This window comes from Hemibagrus wyckioides, linkage group LG28, assembly GCF_019097595.1.
Source record: "Hemibagrus wyckioides isolate EC202008001 linkage group LG28, SWU_Hwy_1.0, whole genome shotgun sequence".
Lineage (NCBI taxonomy): Eukaryota > Metazoa > Chordata > Actinopteri > Siluriformes > Bagridae > Hemibagrus > Hemibagrus wyckioides.
In genome coordinates this window covers 18,914,524-18,936,611 of record NC_080737.1, presented here as the reverse complement: position 1 = coordinate 18,936,611, position 22,088 = coordinate 18,914,524, and the positions used below count along the sequence as shown (strand labels likewise).

Sequence of the window (22,088 nt, the reverse complement as noted above, 5' to 3'; positions counted from 1 at the left end):
AGTAATGGGCTGATCCATCCTGGATCAAATTGCTTTGAGTGACATGAGGGTAACCTTGACTAAACCATCCAGCATGACCACTTGAAGTATGAAAGTGGTTAAAAACGTTGAGAATGCTTTTCCTCCTCTTTGTAATCATGGGTGGTACCTGATCAATTCTGGATGGTCATAAAAAGAATCCTCTGTGCTTTGCACTGTGCCACTGTGCATTACTATATATATACATCCACTGTATATACCCATTCATTTGACCTCAAAGTCAAGGGCTGGTTAATATTTCCGCTCTGAATGAATAAGCCTTTGATCTCGGCCTATTGTGCTCGGCTTCAGTGACTTTTTACCACAGCGTATCGAGAGGCTTCAAAGCGGAGGGGACAGAGGCTTGCGAAAAGTCCCATAGCGAGTCCTGCATTTCAAACTGTAGCACAGGTCGGGGTAGAGGAGAGAAAAGAAGAGGGAGAGAGAGTTGAAAGCAAACCTAGAGAGAGAGAGAGAGAGAGAGAAAGAGAGAGAGAGAGTGACGTTGAGCCTAGTTGAGGTTTTGCCGTAGCAGTGTGCTCGATTTACCCATAATTACCCAATGCTATTTCCTGTGTCTCGGCCCCTGCCTTTGAAAAAGAGACCAGCCATTCTTTAATCTTGTCACTTCCCCTGACTATGGAGCAGGAGGTTGGGAAGTACCTATTAGAGAAAAGAAATTGCACAGGGCCCTCCTTTTGCCCCTTTCCGGATGGCTAGAGGGATGGAGGAAAGAGAAAATGGAGGGCGGCAGCAAGGCGAGGGAGGGAGGGAGGGAGGGAGGGAGTAAGAAAAGAAGAGAAAAGAAGTGGCATGGTGAGCTAAAAGCGTATAGAGAGCCTTTGAAAGTGCAGAATGCTGCTGAGAGTCTCAGTACGAGTTAGTCTTGGGTTTCAAGCCAGGGAATACCGCTGAACTGTCATCACCAAACCAGGAAGTTGGTGGAGAGCCGTTTTATTATTATGATGATTATGATTATTATTTTTTTTTTACACAGCACTAAGCTCACACCCTCAGGAAGTCTGACACACCGAGGCACTATTATATCAGGATTAGCCATGATTGATTATTTATGGGATATTATGAAAATAAGAGATAGACACGCTCACTTAGTGCTTTATAAAAATGCTACTGGAACCAACGATGATGCGCAGAGACTTTTTTGTTCTCTTTATAAGCTAGTGTCCGTGAGCCAAGTGTCATTTTATAGGCTGTGGTTTAGATGTGCTACTTTTAGCAGCAGAACTGTTACTGTGAAATACAAGTACGGAGTCTTGCCGGTTAGATGACGGCAGTTTTGGCTTGGGAACACATCACACTGCTACAGTTAGACTCTTCCAATGAGTCGACACGTTCCTGGTGTGATGGTACCTGGCTTTAGGCAATTTAGGAAGCATGTTAGCCCTTGCCTTAGCTTAGCTCAAGATAAATCACTAAGCAAGGCTGGCCACTCGACGTGCGGGACCGACACAGACTCCTCTAGTGTAGAGCATTATGTTAAAATTCTGATAAGCATTTTGCTATTCATCTTCACTCTGGCACGTCCCATAAGTCTGCTGCTCGGAGGTGATGCATTTATTAAGCCAAAAAAATAACACAACAACAGCAAAATCACACACTCTGCAAGTAGCGAGGAGACTCCAGCTGGAACAGCGGCAGTTCCTCAGTGACGAGCTCACCGTCACTGATGGACCCGCTCGACTAGCCGAGCCGATTTAATGGAGCCACGTTCAGATAAATCGTTACCTTCCCGAACGCTCTTATGCATTTTTCAGAGGTAATCTGTTGGTTCCTCCGTTGACTCTATTTAGGCTGAAACACACATCCACAAACAAATCAACTCAATCACTCAGGAGAAAAAATTGAACTGGGGAGTTAAAGACTCCATGTTTGAAACATTAATGCCGGAGGAACGCGCTGCATTTTTTCCCCCTTTTGTTTCATCAAACATCCTGGAAGCTCCAGCAGCCCAGAAGTGATGCGTGTAAAACTCCCCATGCTGCATCTCGCTCAGCGGCGTTTCTGATCCCCATCCTAATGACGAGCGGCATGCGGACGCCAGGGCGTAGACCGGAATTTTTCCCCAAGGTGCGATATTGCGAATCTGAGCACGTGTCGATGATGCAACGTTGAGGAAATGTGTCCCGGTGCCATGTTTGACAAGGAAGAAGTGCTGTTTCAGCTGAGCCTTGCACACAAACACACACCTCCTGCTGCAGGCGGATCATCAAATATCCCATCAGCCATGTCGAGCCGCACTGCTTATGAGTCCAGACCACAGCAAGAAGCCAAGATCCTACAAACACAGCGTTCTGTGTGTGTGTGTCTGTGTGTGCGTGTGTGTGTGTGTGTGTGTAGGTGTCAAGTACTACGTGAAGGACAATTCTAATATTCATGTCTACAAACTTATTAACTGCCGCAATTCAGCACTCTGATGTTCATCAGTCACATTACCGCTGCAGATCAAATATTTCATAATTACCAGAAAATAAAAAGAATTTTCTTTCTTTCTTTCTTTCTTTCTTTCTTTCTTTCTTTCTTTCTTTCTTTCTTTCTTTCGTCCTCCTCCCCTCCTTTCCTCATCCTCCGCTCCTCCTCCTTTCCTCGTCCTCCTCCTCTTGTCATCCTCCCCTCCTCCTCCTCCTCCTCCTCCTCCTCCTCCTCCTCTTGTCCTCTGCCCCTCCTCCTTCTCTCCTTGTCGTCCTCCTCCCCTTGTCCTCTTTCCCTCCTCCTCCTCTTCCCCTCATCCTCTGCCTTTCCTCCTCTTTTTATCCTCTGCCCCTCATCCTCCGCCCCTCCTTCTCCGTTCATCCGCCACCCTCATCCTCCGCCCCTCCTCCTCCTTTTCCCATCCTTCTCCTCTCCTCATCCTCTGCCCCTCGTCCTCCTTCCCTCATCCTCTGCCCTTCCTCCTCCTCTTCCTATCCTCCGCCCCTCGCCCTCTGCCCCTCTTTCTCTGCCCCTTGCCCTCCTCCTCAGCTCGTCCTCCACCCCTCCCCCTCCACTCATCCTCCGCCCCATCCTCCTCCCCTTGTCCTCTGCCCCTCATGCTGCGCTGCTCTGCATAAACACGCTCGTTGTGTTCTGGATGATTAAGTTACAGCATTTGATTTCCCTCTATAACAAAACTAATTTAGCTTATTCCTCTGGATTACATCCCAGCGGCTCGGAGGGTGAACGTGGACCTCTCGTTAAAATAACGCTCCGATTGTTGGGATGAGGAGGGAAAAAAGCCCTGTGTTTCAGGATCGTTCGCTTTCGCTAAAGGTTTATGACTCGCCTCTCATCTCGCTGCGGCTTGGCTTCAAACCGCCTTGCTAATCGTTTCGTTAGCAGCGAGGTCTCCATCGTTCTGTGTCCTGTTAGCTGATTGGTTGATTCTTTCACTCCAATAAAGATCTTCTTTCCCTTTACAACGTGTTAGAGGTGTTCTAACATTTCAGACGTGCTAATATTTCACATATCGATTTATTTGCATAGCTCTAGCTTTCAGAGTCTTACTTTAGCATTAACATGAAACAGAGCTAAAGGTAAATATGTTCATGTTGAAATGTTTCTGATGTGTTTACTGATTCTGGTGTGAATTACAGGACAGTGTTGGGTTATGGTTATTCCTTTGAGACATTAGCTTCTTGCGTGTTGCTTTAACGTCACTGATGGACACTGTGACTAGCTGCTAGCGCTGTTTTGTCCAGTTTGGTTATTATCTTTTTTTCCTCATCACCAGATGTAGTGGAGATGTTGGTGTAAATCTTGGACTCCCAGAATGCAATGCAGCTACACAACCCAGTAGCGCTGTGGCTAGTTATTACTTTACACTATTGTATTAGCATGATATTTAACGCAGTGGATCTTGATGTGTTTGAGCAGAGTGTACAGATGAGGAGGTGAGAGTTTGACTGAGCTAACTAAAGTACTAAAGTGCTGCCGCATCGCTCTCTTTAAATGGAGGTGAAATGAAGGCTAATCCCACTGCACGGCTAATAACAGGAAACTGTGGAAGTGGGAGGAGCTGAAGATAAAAGACAAAGATGATGAACATGCAGAGAAGTCAAAAAGACAAATAAGGAGCTCATGTCTAACTCACCGCATGTGTTATTACACCTTTATTATAGATTTTTTGGGGGGCATTTTCAAAGATGCCAATATTTTGGAGTCGTATAGAGACAATATAACACGGTCTCTGGGCTCACATTACAGCACTAAAATAAATACAAACAGAAGAATAAACAAACAAATAAACAAACAAACAAATAAATAATAGCTATAATATTGCAATTCAACAGACAGATACATAGTTAAACAAACAAATAAATGAACAAAAAACAAACAAATAAAAGATGGATATTATTTCAAAATAGATAAATAAATACACATAAATAAACAATAAATAAAATAAATAAATACAGAACATACATAATACAAATACATAGATAAACAAACATAACTAACTAACTAAATAACTAACTAAATAAATAAAGGAACAAACAAAAGGATAAATGAAAGAATGAATGAATGATGGATATTACAGCTCAATAGACAGACAGACAGACAGACAGAAAGAAAGAAAGAAAGAAAGAAAGAAAGAAAGAAAGAAAGAAAGAAATGGATAGGCAGACAGTCAGACAGATAAATAAATAACTATTAGCTATTATATAGATAACAAACCGACCAACCAAAGTAACTAACTAAGTAAATAACTAAGTAACTAAATAACTGACGAAATATATAAAGGCGAACAAAAAAACAAAAACACGTGGAACAATTGAGAGAGAGAGAGAGAGAGAGAGAGAGAGAGATGGATAGATGAACAGAAACAGAAAAAATAAACAAATAGAGCAATAAAAAGAGATGAATAGACAGATAGATGTATGGAGCTAGACAAACAAACAAATAAATAATGGAAGCCTGGACGGCTAATTAAACATGAGGTGATTAATAATCCTGCCCCAGCATAAATAGACTAGCGCGCTAGCTAAAGCTCTTCACTCTAACCTTGTTTCCTTGTTTAAGGTGAAGAGCGTGCTCGAGCGTTATCTCTATAGGACGTGTTTACAGCAGGCAGGAAGTGTTCCAGGAGGGAAATTAAAATCCGAGGGGGTTCCTGCTCATCTCTCCGTGTTAGCACTAAGCTACACGAGGACGTCCCGCTGTTTGGCTTTCGTAGCAGTCAACCTTCAACAAACAGCCACTCGCGTCTGAACTCTCGGATTTCACACCTTCCCAATCTTTCCTGATCCGAAGTTGCACGACGGGGCGTCTTTTCTTTCCCTCTCTGCAGCTGTGCAGAGCGTATAAACATTTCCTCTTTGGTTTAGATCCTGGATTAGCTCAAAGCGCGTCTCTTTTTTTTAATATACAGGTTTTAATTCGTCCTCATTTCGACCCCAAGTCTGCACTCTTTCTCCAGCAACCAGCAGACTAGCAGATTAGCACCAACCAGATTGAACTGGATGTTGATGGCTAACCGGATGAAGTGATCTTATGGGTAAATCATCTCTCATCACTCCTGTTTCACAGTGACCTTCAGAAAATGGCCAGATCCCCAAAAAATCCTCCTTTTTGTGGCTTTGGCAGCGCTGCTTGTTTCTGCTCCAAAGCAAAGCCAAACTATCTCTGGAAATATTTGTGTCGCTGATGGCGGTGGAGATGATGATGGTTGCCAGGGGAGCTGCGGACTCCGGTGTAATCGGTGCTCTGAAAACCGTCCAGCTCTCTGAAGCGTCCAGTGGAAAGACCAACCCAGACGGAAGTGACCCGACGTTCAGCAGGAAAGCCGGAGCTACAAACGGAATATTTCTGAATCCGGGGACAGGAAATCAGGAGCGTGGACTGTGCAATCGGCCGTCTGGGTTGATGCAACATCACACGGGATGATGAGGATGAGAAGAATGAGAAATAACGTGCTCTGATTTCATCACAAAGTCAGAGGATTCAGAATCGCAATAGGTCTTTTTTTAAAAAAAAAATATGATTCTTCATGTTGGATTCAAAAGTTCTGGATGTGAATTTTGAAAGACCGAACATGATCTCATGGTGCTACACTGAACAGGAGGTAGAACTTCACGTAAGGTGAAATTCAGCATCTCTGTCCAATCAGAAACAAACAGGAAGCGCTACATGAACGTTCGAGGATGTTAGCATCCGTCTTTTCCAGTGTTTAACGCACTAGCATTAAAACCAGTTCTATCTCATCATTTTAACAAACATCCAAAATGTTACAAACAGTTTTATAAACCAAAAAAAACCCCAAACAAACCACAGCAATGAGAGATATCGTCATGGTAACGAATGTAATCTCCATCTGAATGACTGAAAATCATAACGTTCCATTAGCCCTACGATATATGTTGTGATGTTGATTTTTAGCTTGATATCTTCCGATTGCTTACTACCTCTTTACTTAATTTTTTCCAAGGTTACCATGGCGACTGAACTTCCCATCTAAAGAAGGCATTCCACTTCGTACCATCAGTAACCTGACTAATTAGTTCGTCTATGTGCATTAAGAAATAGTGTTGCTATGGTTACGGTGTTTACAATGCATCAGCTCTGTGTTTGTGTGTGTGTGTTTTGTTGAATGTGGAAACAGGAGAATTAAATCTGAATTAAAAGCTGCTTAAGTGTAAACTCTCTCTTTAAAAACTGGTGGTCTGGTGTATCAGTGTAGGATTCAGAGCATGGCACTAGACTTTATTCGTGCCCCACTTGCATCCAGCTGTTCGGCAAATCCGTTGGTGTAAAGCGAATGAAAACATCGCGACGTTCTGTGGTGTTCAACGAGGAGTGTGTAAACGCCAGGCGTACGAGTGTGTGGAGTCTTTCGCAACGCTTCGTCTATGAGCAACTGCGAGCGGCGCTCAAGCTTCCACTGCCATCTGCTTCCTGTCCCTGTGGATCTCTCAGATTTATGGAACCCCACCGTTTCCCATCATCTCCTGCTCTGTCATGCAAAAATCACACGTCAGTACGGATCGTCTCGTCCCACAGTCGAGTTTTCCGTTCAGAGAGAGGCTTTCTCGGAACCTCAGTGACAGGAAGTTGGTGGATAAACAGAACGGCGGGGAGGAAATGAGGTCAGCGCCGCTTTCGGGAGAGGAGAGAAACCTGGGCTGATAATGAAGCAGCAGCAGCCGTGGGATGGAAACTCCACTCCTCAGGGTGCCGCGGGTCCCGTCTCCCGAGACGCATGCATCTGTTCCGCATCCTCCGTCAGCATCGTGTGTGTGTGTGTGCGGTACTAGCAAGTGCAAAACAACATGTAAAAATGCTGAGCAAACGTGTTTTTTTTTAGGCCAGCAACATGATGCATAGCATGCTGCTGCAAACCGGGTTACAAAATTAAAGCACTTTGTTTGAAGGATGCGAACGGCGTCGCATTCCAACGTTTATCTAGGCTGAGCGCGACGCTAAACTAAGGCCCACTAGCTAGTTTTAACAAGACATTAACATTTGATTTAAGATAAATAAAATATAACAGTTTACCATGTCACATCCTTCAACACGGCGTTCCTTTGAGGAACCATATTTTATTAATCTTTTGTTTAGATTACTTTTGCAGTATGCTCCAGATGTTTCATACCATTGTTCCATACCAGATGTTTCATTGCTCCAAACTTTTTCAGGTTCTGTTTTAGAGTAGAAAGTATCTTAGAAATCTAGAACTTTTACCTTTGAGGAACCTTGGAAGAACTTTTATTAACCTTAAGTTTAGATTACTTAGAATATATGCTTTTCCCCAGATGTTCCATTGCTCAAAACATTTCCACTTTTCCCTTTCACTTGTCAGAAAGCTAGAACTGAAAGGAACCTAAAGACTCCTTAAGGAACCTTTTGAGGAACCATTTTCTTGTTATGTAAAAACTAAATGTTCCTCATATCACCAAATATGTGGAAGCTCTGGGAAAAGGCGTCGGAGGTCACTGTGGAATTGGACGACTGGGTAAGGCAGGGAACCGCCTTACAAAATAACAAAGTAACAAAGCCATTAGCATAAAAAACGTGTCTGCTGCTGTCAGTCAGGTGTTTGCTCTGAGAGAGAGAGAAGAGAGAGGGTATAGCGAGAGAGAGAGAGAGAGAGACAGAGACAGACAGAGAGAGAGTGAGAGAGAGACAGGCAGACAGAGAGAGAGTGAGAGAGAGAGAGAGAGAGAGAGAGAGAGAGAGAGAGAAGTGATTATGACAGCTCTGAGATCCATCATCCATCACTCTCACTGTGCTTCACTCCAGCGGTCCAGCGGTCAGAATGATCACTGGTTTGAACAGGGTTTCTACTTAATAAAGCAGATCAGGAAAATCAATCAGAAGCACACGAGGATCAATAAGCAGTTTATTTTAAATTTATCGTTTTAAATGAATGCTGTAGCGTCCAGTCCCAGATTAGCTGAAGTGTCCAGAGATTAGCGGCTCTTTAATTACAAGCACTATTTGACAACAAACACCAGTAAACTGACAGAAAAAAAAGAAAGAAAGAAAGAAAGAAAGGCTAGGGACAATAAATTAAATTTAATTTGAACTATATAATTCTTATTCTATGTTTATATTTAACTGTAAAGCTGCGTTGAGACAATGTCCATTGTCCAAAAGAAGAGAAAAGAGCTGACAAGAAAAAGAAAAGAAAAGAAAAGAAAAGAAAAGAAAAGAAAAGAAAAGAAAAGAAAAGAAAAGAAGAACCATCTTCTTCTTTATAACAAATTATTAAGTAAATAAATGAAAATTTTGTTTTGAAATTAAAAATAAAAATGGGATAAAATGAGCAAATTTATGAGCAGAATGTTTTAATGAGCAGAAAATTTATTTCATTGTATTCATTTAATTTTATTTATATTAAAAATGTAATTAAATATTAAATATAATTTTTTCAAATTAATTCAAGTAATACAAGTAAATTATGGGGGGAAAATTAATCAAGCAGTTATTACTGCTACTAGTACTACTGTTAGAACGTCTACTAGTATTACTTCTATTACTACTACTAATATCACTAGCATCAATACTACTCCTACAATACTGTTATTACTACTAGTACTACTACTACTATGACTAGTATTACTACTATTAATACTACTACTGTTACTGCTATTACTACACCCAGTATTACTATTACTAATATTACTTTTACTAATATTACCATTACTACTACTAGTAATACTAGTTCAGACTGGTGTGTTTAGACTAATCTGTTTAGACTGGTGTTTTCAGACTGGCGTGTTTAGACTGGTGTCTTTAGACTGGTGTGTTCAGACTGGTGTGTCAAGACTGGTGTGTTAAGACTGGTCTGTTTAGACTGGTGTTTTTAGACTGGTGTATTCAGACTGGTGTATTCAGACTGGTGTGTTTAGACTGGTGTGTTCAAATTGGTGTGTCAAGACTAGTATGTTTAGACTGGTGTTTTCAGACTGGTGTGTTTAGACTGGTCTGTTCAGACTGGTCTGTTTAGACTGGTGTTTTCAGACTTGTTTATTCAGACTGGTGTATTCAGACCGGTGTGTTTAGACTGGAGTGTTTAGACATGTTTTCAGACTGGTGTGTTCAGACTGGTTTTCAGACTGGTATGTTCAGACTGGTGTTTTCAGATTAGTGTGTTCAGACTGGTGTATATAGACTAGTGTATAGACTGGTGTGTCAAGACTAGTGTGTTTAGACTGGTGTTTTCAGACTGGTGTGTTTAGACTGGTGTTTTCAGACTGGTGTGTTTAGACTCGTGTGTTCAGACTGGTGTATTCAGACTGGTGTGTTTAGACTGGTGTATATAAACTGGTTTGTAGAGTGGTGTATTCAGACTGGTCTGTTTAGACTGGTGTGTTCCGACTGGTGTGTTCAGACTGGTCTGTTTAGACTAATGTGTTCAGACTGGTTTTCAGACTAGTGTGTTCAGACTGGTGTATTTAGACTGGTGTATATAAACTGGTTTGTAGAGTGGTGTATTCAGACTGGTCTGTTTAGACTGGTGTGTTCCGACTGGTGTGTTCAGACTGGTGTGTTCAGACTGGTCTGTTTAGACTAATATGTTCACACTGGTTTTCAGCCTGGTGTGTTTAGACTGGTGTATTCAGCCTGGTGTGTTCCGACTGGTGTTTTCAGACTGGTGTCTATAGATTGGTGTGTTCAGACTGGTGTGTTCAGACTGGTGTATTTAGACTGGTGTATATAAACTGGTTTGTAGAGTGGTGTGTTCAGACTGGTGTATTTTGACTGGTGTATATAAACTGGTTTGTAGAGTGGTGTATTCAGCCTGGTGTGTTTAGACTGGTGTATTCAGCCTGGTGTGTTCCGACTGGTGTTTTCAGACTGGTGTCTATAGATTGGTGTGTTCAGACTGGTGTGTTCAGACTGGTGTATTTAGACCGGTGTATATAAACTGGTTTGTAGAGTGGTGTGTTCAGACTGGTGTATTTAGACTGGTGTATATAAACTGGTTTGTAGAGTGGTGTATTCAGCCTGGTGTGTTTAGACTGGTGTATTCAGCCTGGTGTGTTCCGACTGGTGTTTTCAGACTGGTGTGTCTGTGAATGATCTTCAAAACATAAATTTAAATAAAATCTCAGTTAAGTGACCTGCTCAACATCCACTCTTCTGTTACACAATAAACTTTCTGTTGCAATGCTTTTTAAAATCCCAGATGATCGATTATATATCAGAAACTGAAAAAAATAACAGAGTAAAATTGATTAGGGGTGTTTAATTCAATTATCTGGCAACCTGCTGTGCGTAATTGATATGAATTATCCACAGCAGCACCTTGACCGTCCAAACTGTCGGTTCTTCTCGGTCATTTGAGTCGCATTGATCACGTTTTGGCTCTGTGACAAACGTCATGGTCTTTCGGTGCGAGCAGGAGAGCTCTTTTACTTCCTCATCGAGCTCCGTGTGGACGAGCGTAAATTCACTTTCGCAGCTAAATTGAAACAATACGTCAGTCCATTAGCGAATTGGTTTGTTTGGAGAATCGGTCATTGATTGTGCACTGGACTGATTGGCTGGAGGTGGGTACGAGGATTTAATTATACCCACGGCAAAGCAGACTGCTGAGGCATGACTTCAGAAGGTCAAGGAGCACAAGGGAGCAGCTCGGCCCTAAATAAAGCTACGCAACACAAAAATCCTGCTGCAAAGCCAGCTCGCATGCTCGTGGCTGCTGGGCTCAGGGGTGATTTTTAAAGTGTCAGGATTTTGGCAAGCGAAGCGCAAAAAATCCGGATCTCTATGCTAAGCACGGATGACAGGCGGAATTTTCAGCTCGCTAGCAGTTTTCTTACTGACTCTACCAACCCCCGGCCTCTGCTCCATCTTTACCCAGTCAGTTTTATTCTAAAAAAAAATAATATCTGGAATAAAGATCAACGTACAGCATTTTTCTGCCTGAACAACTGATTTCACGGACTCCACCCACAAGCATTAATATTCATAAGCACAACAAACCAATCAATTCGATTCTAAAAAAAAAACTTGCTATTGAGATCTTTTGTACTTTTTGCCGTCCAACATAAATATAGATTTATTAACAAAAAGTTATGATAGCACGTAAAGTCTAGTTGTTTAAATCATTGCTTTTAGACGTTATCTAGCACAATATTCTACTTCCTGTAAGTTGTCTTTATCTGTCACATATACATTACAGAACAGTGAAATTCTTTCTTCACATATCCCATCCTTGGGGGTTGGAGTCAGAGCACAGGGTCAGCCATAACACAGCACCCCTGGAGCAGGGTGGGGTTGGGTTGCCTTACTCAAGGGCCCGACAGTGCCATCTTGGCAGTGCTGGGGCTTGAACCCCAATCTTCTGGTCAATGGTACAGAGCCTTAACCACTTAAGCTACCATTACTCTACCTTTTCTACTGCCTCTACTTTCTCTAATTCCTGTACTTCCTGTACTTGCATATTAAAACCCTGTATTGGAAAATTTTTATGAATATTCCAGGATGGTGTAACCCGTGGTGTTACAATTTTGGATTAGATGTATGTAATTACATTACAGTGTTTGATCACTCTCTTAGTTTCATGTTGTCAAAACAAACAGCAACATTTATTGGGAAACAAATGACTGGAATCTAATGTGCTTTTCTGCTGGTATAGTCCATCAGACTGAAGGGTCTCCATGTTGTCCAACCTCCATGCCACAGTCACTGAAATCACATGATTTACACATCACCAGCTGAAGCTAAGCTAATAGCTGAAATGTTAGCCAAAGACCTAAAAAATAGTATTAGATTAGATATAGACTTTGCAAGATTAAACTCCGCCCCTTCTTTGTTCTTTCAAGTATACATTGCCGCATGGATAAAACAGGAAGCAGAGAAACTGAATGGTTTTTTTGGCGTTTGTTTATTTCATCTACAATCCCAGGCCACTTGAATCCCCTCGATACACAACACCATGACGAGCCTTTGCTGTTCTGCGTGCACACACTTCCTGTTGTGACCTTTGCCTACATGGCAACAAGACAGAAATACTGCGCTCGACACTCGGCAGCTCGAGGACTGCGACTCAGAAGCACGCTGGCATTTGCAGCCGTTCCCCCGAGACCGTTGTCCTGAGATAAGCTTCTTAAAAGCACTAATTTGATGCGTCCTGTCGCCTCTCCGAGCCTAACGTATACGTTCCCTGTGGGCCTCGCGGGACACGCCGTTCGATACGCCGTCACAGAGGATCATGGGATGCAATTAGAGAACAAACCTGTGGTCTTTTGTGAAGGCGGATGACTAAAATGGATCTCAGGATGATGTAGCGAACAGTTGTGGGGTTGTAGCGGATCTTTATAGTGCGTCTGTTGGGAGTCGTTTAACACGCCGGATCTCTCGAGGCTAATGAGCATTGATAGCATCTGTCTCGGGGTTAGGCGAGGACCTCGAGTCTCGGGTCTTCACGTCTCTGTGAAGAAGCTCAGATTTTACAGCTCAGTTCGAGACAGTGAAATGAGTGACGGTTCAAATCGGAGTTGTTTATTAGCCGAGTAAAACCGTATTAGCATAACAAAGCGCATTCAGTGCAGGGAAAGCTAACCAGCCGCCTGACGTCAAGCTGAATAAAATCTTTAAATGTCATAAAGGGGGAAAAAGTTAAACTAATTAAAATCCTGATTGTGGTGTATAGTGCACACAGTGTGATAAGTTTAATTTGGGCTGAAAAGAAAAAATCACATTTTAAATAAATATAAATTATCTGGAAAAAAATTCACCATCTGGTGGGAATTAGAATAATAATGAAAACAAAAACAAACCAAAAAAAAAGAGTGAGGAAATGACAAATGTTAAATGACATAAGAGAGAAAAAAATCTATTAAAATAATTTAAGTAAAAATAATAAACATATTTTTTACAAGTACATTATCTGCTCTTTGCCAGATAATATTTAAAAAAAATAATAAAATAAATTATATAAATGATACAAATAAATAAATCAGTGTAAAATAAACCTGGAGATGCTTGGCTAACACACACTAAATAAAACGACAAAAATCACTAAATAAATAAAAACAAAAATAAATAATTAATAAACTAATAAATAAACTAATAGACTAAATAAAGAAACCTAAATAATAATCTAAAAAAGGTCTAATTTTTAAGTTACAAGAGAGAGACCTGAAAACCAAAATAAATAAATTAAAACTATTTTAAAAATTAATAAGTTTATCACTCATGTTCAGGTGATAAAATGACATTAGAGAGAGAGAGAGAGAGAGAGAGAGACATTAACACACTGCTGATTCTGCGTTACTTTTATCCGCTGATGGGAGTGAAAGTCACTCAGTTAGTGCAAGTGGAAACCAGCCAACACGAATGCAGCCATTCACCCATCATAATTATTTAACGATTGCGGTTAATTAGGTGCACACCCAGCGCAAAAAACACGACTCAGCAAAAAAATAAATAAAGTGTCATTTCACTGGGATCCTGAACGCGGCGTATCCGTGGAATCCCTGCTGCTAGTCAGGATGTTGTTGTGATTGGCTCAGAGCCAGTAGGGACATTACCGTGTGTTTATTGGTGAAGTCCGAGTTCAATCACAGGCCATGATGCTGCTGCTGCAATAAAAACTACCCGTTATGCTTCTCACACTGAGGTGGTGTGGAATTCTGGATCCTGATTGGTCAGAAGGAGATCATTCTTCTCATTGAATCAACACCTTCTGACCAATCAGGAGGCAGAATTCTCTTGTGTAGTGTTATTAATATTAAAAAATACAAGAAGTGTTGAAGAGAAACAAGGGAAGCTCTGAGAGGCTGAGAATGACCTCTCTCTCTCTCTCTCTCTCTCTCTCTCTCTCTCTGTCTCTCTCTCTGTTCCTCCTCTGTTCCCTCTCTCTCTGTTCCTCCTCTGCCCCCCCTCTCTTCCTCCTCTCTCCCCCTGTCTCTGTTCATCCCCTCTCTCGCTCTCTCTCTCTCTCTCTCTCTCTCTCTCTCTCGCTCTCTCTCTCTCTCTTTTCCTCCTCTGTCTGTCTGTCTCTCTCTCTCTTTCTCCCTTTCTCTATCCCCCCCTCTCTGTCCCCCTCTCCCTCTCTCTCTTTCTCCTTTCTCTCCCCCTGCCTCTGTTCCTCCTCTGCCTCTCTCTCTCTCTCTCTCTCTCTCTCTCACAAATCTTTCCTAAAATCTCTCCAAGTCAGACAAATAAAATTCCCCGATCTGTTTGTAAGGTTTTTTTGCGGCACTGTGAGACAAGCTTCGACGCCCCTCGCTGTAGATTCCTCACGTCTCCGGAACGACGAGCGCTGTTCCTCCACATGATATTCCCCAATGACTAGCACACGCTAGGTAACTTCCCAAAGCCGAGCCTCACTGTACCGGAACGCTTATCCCTCGCAATCTGTTGTTTTGTGGACATAGCGGTGTGAACATCGCACAAAACGTCAGAAAAAAAACACGTCTCGCTACACAATACGCCACCGCTAACACGCAGAGACTCCTGAAGGAGCATGAACAATCTTCACTTTGTGCTTTTTACCACAAAATATACTCAGAGAGTCAGAGATAGCTAGCGTTTCGGTTTAAGATCATTTGGTACAGAAAGAAAGAGAATTATGAGAGAAATGTAGAGGGCACAAAAAGAGGAGAGGAAGAGGAGGATGTAGAGGAAGGTTTGGATTAGTGAGGTGTTAGATGGATAAACTGGATTCAGGGATCTGCTGCATGTGTGATTAATTCCCTTTTTCCGGTTATGTTGTTATTCTTTCGAATGCTTGAAAAAATTATTCAGAATTTTTTTAAAAATGAAAAAAAATAATATTTTAATTTCATTAAATAAAATATTTTTATTTTCAGCTGAGAGTGACAGAGATCACTAATTGGGTTAAAAAAACAACAAAATTGTTTTCTTCTTTTTCTTCTTTTGGCTTTTCCCTTCAGGGGTGGCCACAGCGAATCATCTCTCTCCATCTATCCCTATCTTCTGCATCCTCAACACTCAACACCAACATTCTCCTACCAATATACTCACTCTCCCTCCTCTGGACATGTCCAAACCATCTTAATCTGTCCTCCCTAACTTTGTCCCCCTAACATCCAACATGTACTCGTTCCTAATCCTGTCCAACCGTGTCACTCCCAAAGAGAACCTCAACATCTTCAGCTCTGCTACTGACTCCAGTCTCTTCCTCAGTGACACTGCCTCTAAACCATACAGCTTGGCCGGTCTCACCACTGTCCTGTACAGTTTACATTTTTGCTGTAAATAACAAAAATATAATTTTGTTCTAATCCAAAAAATGAAAATATACCAGACAGCAATGAATTCTGTTTTGATCCCAAAGTCAACTTTCTTATTACTTTCTTGATCTATAAGAGTCATTTTAAGCAATGTGTCAATTGCAAACGAGTCGACTCTTTGATTCAGTGAATGTTTGATTCAGTGATTCATATACTGTACAATTTTTTTTTCTTTCTTTCTTGCTATTCTCATTTAATCTTTTACATTGAATATTTCTTTTTCCCTGGATAACACAAAAAAAAAATTTTCTCGGCTACATTTTCTGTGTTATGTGTCATTTGCAAAAACGAGTCGACTTTGATTCAACTCTCGCGCTCGTGAACATTTAGCAAGTTTGTTTTTTTCCATATTGTTAAAAAAAACCCAGAAATTCTGTCGGTATGTTACCATGGAAACGTCTTTTCAACACCGGAGCTGTTCGTTAGCGAATGTGTCAGCTCGGGTTTGACTCTGATCCGTTGCGCTGCAGCTTGTTAGCGATTATTAGCAGCGGTTGATGCGCGCAGTCGATGTGTTATGGCAGGGGATCGGCGTTTGCTTTGCCGAGACTCGTTCTTGTATTTATTTTAGCGTTGTCCTATATAAGACTGCGGTTGGTGTTCGATGAGCTCCATGGCCCACTTTCTCTCTCTCTCTCTCTCTCACACGCACACACATACACAAACACACACACACACACACACATACACACACACTGTGATGTTGGCACCTCATTGGATGAAGAAATTATCCTGGAAATATCCAAGCTGCCAAACCGGCCTGCTCCATGTTAATGCTCTGAAAAACAGTGTATCTCTGCCTTCCTGTGAGATTCTCTGCAAAGCCCCTCGGGCGAGCAATCACACTTTTAACTCAGATGGAGACCTCCAGTGTGTGTGTGTGTGTGTGTGTGTGTGTGTGTGTGTGTGTGTGTGTTGTTATGGCTTTAAATGTCTCCAGGGTAATCAGAATGATTCAGAGTATCGTTCGGAGATGATGACTATCATGTCGGCTTCGTGCGTGTGTGTGTGTGTGTGTGTGTGTGTGTGGCAGATTGAAAACCCACGCATGAGAGCCATCTCATTAGCAACGGGGGTCGAGAGTTCACAGGTTCACATGGGGTTAAAATCTTGGACAGCCAGTACGTTTACACCAAATAATCTCTTCATGTGTGTGAAGGAAAAGCAGCTGAAGAACAAGAGAAGGAAGAACAACGTCGGAATTTACAGTGACGTTACTCATACGTGTGTGTGTGTGTGTGTGTGTGTAGATCCTCACACGCAATATACACCAGCTTTTATAGGCAGAGATTTGATATAACACACTAGCTTTATGAACTAAGAGAGAAGTTGCTGAAATGTTATTATAACATTATTATAACATTATTATTACTTTATTATTATGTTATTATTACAGTGCTGTCATCATAGATGGCTCTTTTTAAACATGTTTTGGTTCTAATGAAAAGTGCGTGCTACTAGACTCGTTCCTTAGCAATTAACACCAGTTTCCTCAGATTAGATTCATAACCAGATTTATAAATCAGTTTATAACCTTGATCATTATCATCAACGTTCACACACACACACACGCACAGCGAGTCTCAGCGACAAACCCACCAGAGATTGTTCGTTTTCACTGACGAGAGCTGACGACTTCCTGCTGCACGAGTGACTGCCGCCTTTACAGACAAACAAAGTGGAGAAAAGTTTCTGCAAATTTAAAAAGACTCGAAGCTCCAGTGGGAGTAAAGACAGCAGAGGTCATGTGACTGCTTCCTGTTTATCTCGTATGCCATGATGCAGATAAATGCTGCTGAATTTTATTCACCAGCAACAAATGTCCCTCCAGAAAAGCGACTCGGAATGCTAGTCGCACCATACGTGGTTACTATAGCAACCATTAGCAGGACAGGAACGCCTAAATAAGCTATTTAATGGTGCAATGCGATGTCTTCTGGTTGCCACTTAGCAACTGTAATCAGGGGTGGGCGGGACTTTTAGCTGTTTCTGCCTTCGTGACAGACGGAACTCTTCACTTCCTGCTTCCTGTGTTTGGAAAAGGCTTCTCCGAGGAAGTGTCCTGGTCAACATTCGAGAGACACGAGGGCTAAAGGGGTCTGTTCTCAGAGGGTGGGAGGGGCTAACTCTCTCTGCCCTATCAATCAATGCAAGAGTAGAGCCAATCATGAGTGGGTGTATGAGGAAGAGGGCAGAGCGCTCTGTCTTTTGTGTGCTATTTGGTAAACGACCAAGCAATAGATGGCTAGGGTCTTGCTCAAGGGTGTAGCAGTGGCACGTTGGTGGACCTGGGATTCAAGCTCATGATCTTCTGATCTGTAGTCCAGCACCTTAACCTCTAAGCTGCCTATGCTGATTTGTGAGTTGTAGCGAATCATGCTTAGATAGAAACTCAATTTCCAAGATTAAGCCCATCATACACGTCGAGTTCCTTCAACCTGACATAGTTTTTGTCCTAATGCGCCGATTAAAATCCTTCCAGTCTCCACGGTGGTTCCCGTCACTTTGTTCGAGGTTCAATGCTCTTTCTGCTTCCACGCCACGCTAGCGCTCCACCCCTCGCAGCCTCCGTCCGCGTTCCTCTCCTCTGCGCGTGCTTCGATTAAATGATGCATGGTTGCTTTCTGACAGCCAACTTCAAGTAAGTCTAAACTAATTATCTGAAAGGGCTCCTTTATTAGATTCCTTTACCCGCATATTTGTCATTGCAGCAGGGCCGCTGTCTGGCCTGGAGATCTTTATTCATTAAACCTCAGAAGCGGCACACGCTCGTTATATCACTGTCTGCGCCGCCTGAATTACACCACGCCGCTGCGAGCAGGACCCATCCAATTTAAACATCTTTAAAGAAGTACAATATTGCAAGAGGACAACTTTTTTGAAAATTAGAATTGTGGGTTTTTTTCTGTGTGTGTGTGTATGTGTGTGTGTGTGTGTGTCAGGGTTTTCCCCCAGAGACATCATTACTTATGGGTGCCATTTATTTATTTATTTATTTATTTATTTATTTATTTATTTATTTATTTCCCCTCCATTATACCACTAAATGCATAATTTAGGACATGCTGCATGAATATGCATTATTCATGATGTTTGCTTGTTTTTCCGAAGGCTGGCTCAGGTTGTTATTCATCATCTGAAAACACTCGTTACTGCCATCCGAGTGACTCTGAAAAATGACACACAAGCCAAGTGCAGCGTTATTTATATATTTATATACTTATATATTTATTTATATACTTATATATTTATTTATATACTTATAAATATATATATATATATATATATATATATATATATATATATATATATATATATATATATATATATATATATATATATATAAAAAGCATGATGCAATCAAACCCCTTGTCGATTCCTGCACTCTGATTGGTCAGTAATTCTCGAGTCTTGATTTTCTCCATTCACATTTTGTTTTTCTTTTTCTGTATCTTCACTTGTCCCCTTTTTGTCCCGGATTGTCTCACGTTATCTAATGTCTCGGTGAAAAAAGAAAAAAAAAAGACTGAAAGTTCCAGCGTCTGTAGCCGGAGGGTAAAGTTAAAGCGTAAGGAAGGCATTTTAGGCTGTAATTACGCTTATCACTGAGTGGAGACACGATTCGGCTGGCTGCGAGATAATAAAGAGCGCGTGTGACACATGCTAGGACGAGTTTAGCGTTTAGCTCGGTTTAACAAAGAGGAAGAGAAAAAGAGAAAAGCGACAGGTTTTAAAAATTGTTTATTTATTTATTTATTTATTTTTCTAAAGCGCTCTAGTGCCTCCTCGTCAGTGTCGATGCGAGTTTGATGATGGTGGCTGTAGTCTGCAGCAGGATCCGTCAAGTCCGAGTTATTAATGAATTATTAATTACACATACACGCTGTCCAGTCCTGCTCTACAGATCCACTTTATTTAAAGCTTAGAAATTTGTCAGCTTTTTTTGTGAGCACTTCTTCTGCCTCACGTCGTTAAGATCAATTAAGACCTTTTAACTGATTATCCGATCACGTTCCTGGTGGGCGGTGCTGCAGGCGAGCATTTTATACAAAATAAAAGTCTCTTGATCTCATCTTTCTCTCTCTACTGTTTTCTCTCTTTTTCTGTCTCTCTCGAATCTTTTCCTCTCACTTCCCTCCTTTTTTTCTTTACTTCCTATCTCTGCCTCTTTTTCTCTCTTGATTCTGTCTTTCTTTCTCGTCTCTTCTCTTCTTTTCTCTTTCTTCCTTCATTTTTTCCCCTCTGTCTTCCTGCTCCTCATCCTCTCTTCCTCGTTCCACCTCATGTACTTTATCCTCTCTCTCTTTCTTTTTTTCTTTATCTCTCTCTCTCTCTCTGTCTCCATCCCCCTCTCAACCCCCGCCCCCCCCCCATTGTTTTAGGCGAACTTTTTATACGTAATATAAGTTGTGTAAAGGAAACGTGAAGGAACCGCTTCCTCGGAACGATCGAGACACAGCAGTAAAGCGAAGGAATATTCCTTACATTTTTAGAGTCACATTATACACAAATACCTCCACTTACTGGATTATAATCTGCTCCTGGGGTAAAATGTTATATTTTTCATTTTAAAACTACATACTAAAAGTCCAAAAGTCCAAAAGAGAGCACTAGAGTAAATGATACTTGATGCTTTCACCCCAGCGACGCTTATACAGAGCACTGAGGACGGAACTGCCCTCATTTAACTCTTTTTTTTTTTTTTAACCCAGAAGCCAAAAATTTTTATTTTCCTCCTGTTTGTTTTTATCGTGTCCATGTCGATGATTGAGCATCTTTGTCATGTCTCACTCCACAGTGGAGGTTCATGTAGACACTCAGGACTTAGTCGTGTTTCAGAAGTATTTCTGTTGTTCTCTAGCTTACTAGGGGTGATATATTCATAGGAAAGTTCCAATAAAACAAAAACAGTTCATTTTTTCAAAGTAAATGTTGATATCAAACCCATTTCTGCTCCCTGAGATGCTCCAAGTGCTTGTTCATCTAAAAAGCAGCTCAGATTTTGATCTTCAGCCAGTAAAATTCTGTGTAAGGTTCTCCAACAGAGGGAAAAACACACTGAAAGCTGACAGAGTCATTTTACATCAGACTCACAAATCCATTTCCATTGTACTGGTGAACTGGGATGCTAGTATACTGGGAAAAATGGTTAATATCATATTAGTCTCCAGCGTCGGAGATAAAACATAAACCTGAAGTTTTTCAGGACTTCTTGATAACATAAGAAGCTACATTTTTATTTTATTATTATTATTAATTTTTTATTATTCTGTGATCTATTGTGCTCTAAAAACCTGACCTGACCTTTGAGCTCTGACACGGTAAAGTGACCACTGAAAGATCATCCATTCAGGTCAATTCCTGTTCTGGAAGCTATTATCTACTTTCTGCTGTAGCGTAAGTGATAACATGACATCACAGCCATTCCAATACATTAGATGGAACTATCAATGGATAAAAAGTACCTGATTTTTGAATGAAATTAGAAATGTGTAATCGTTGTGCTACAAACCTCTGTAGAAGAAGAGAAACCCAACACTTTCAGGTGTTTATCATCGAGCCCACGTGTGTAAACGAAGCTCCGCGAGGCGCTCCACATTCTCCGTGTCACGTCATCCTCCGCTGCTCCTCTTAACCTCCGCTGAACTTATCACCGCGCTAATTAGCGGGAATAACGTGAAAGCTGCACGTCGGAGCACGGGATCCGATCCCGGCCGTGAAAAGGGCAGAGAGATTGTTAGGATGGAGCTCGGGAAAAAACAAGAGAAGGAAAGCGGGGCTGAGAGAACGTCTTAAAGGGTGTGTTTGTTTAATTTAACTTTTTTTTCATATTTGAAAAGGGCAGATTTGAAGAAAAAAAAAAGCTAAATGATGGTGATGAGGGGTGAAGAAGAGGAGAGGAGAGGAGAGGAGAGAAATAGATGCTGCGTTCATTAAATACACTTTTAATTTAATTTTCACTTTACTCTATCTATCTATCTATCTATCTATCTATCTATCTATCTATCTATCTATCTATCTATCTATCTATCTATCTATCTATCTATCTATCTATCTATCTATCTATCTATCTCTCTCCTTATTGAAATCATCTTTCTGTGTCCTTCACCTTCTCTCTCTCTCTCTCTCTCTCTCTCTCTCTCTCTCTCTCTCTGTATCTATCTCTCTCTCTTTCCTCATGCTCCCGTACTCCTCCTTCTATCTCCTGTATTCTCACTATCCCTCCTACTTTCTTTCTCTTCCACCTCACCTTTCCTCACCCTCACTCTCTGTCCATCCTTCTCTCTCTCTCTCTCTCTCTCTCTCTCTCTCTCTCTCTCTTTTCCTCATTGCTTCTCCTTTTCTTGTCCCTAACTTCACTTTCTTTCT

The 22,088-nt window shown here is 41.4% G+C and overlaps 1 protein-coding gene across 1 annotated transcript in view; it reads left to right on the top strand.

Moving 5' to 3' along the window:
* Positions 1-22,088, top strand: part of brinp1 (bone morphogenetic protein/retinoic acid inducible neural-specific 1) — a 127,153-nt gene that overhangs the window by 5,772 nt on the left and 99,293 nt on the right. The window lies entirely within an intron of this gene.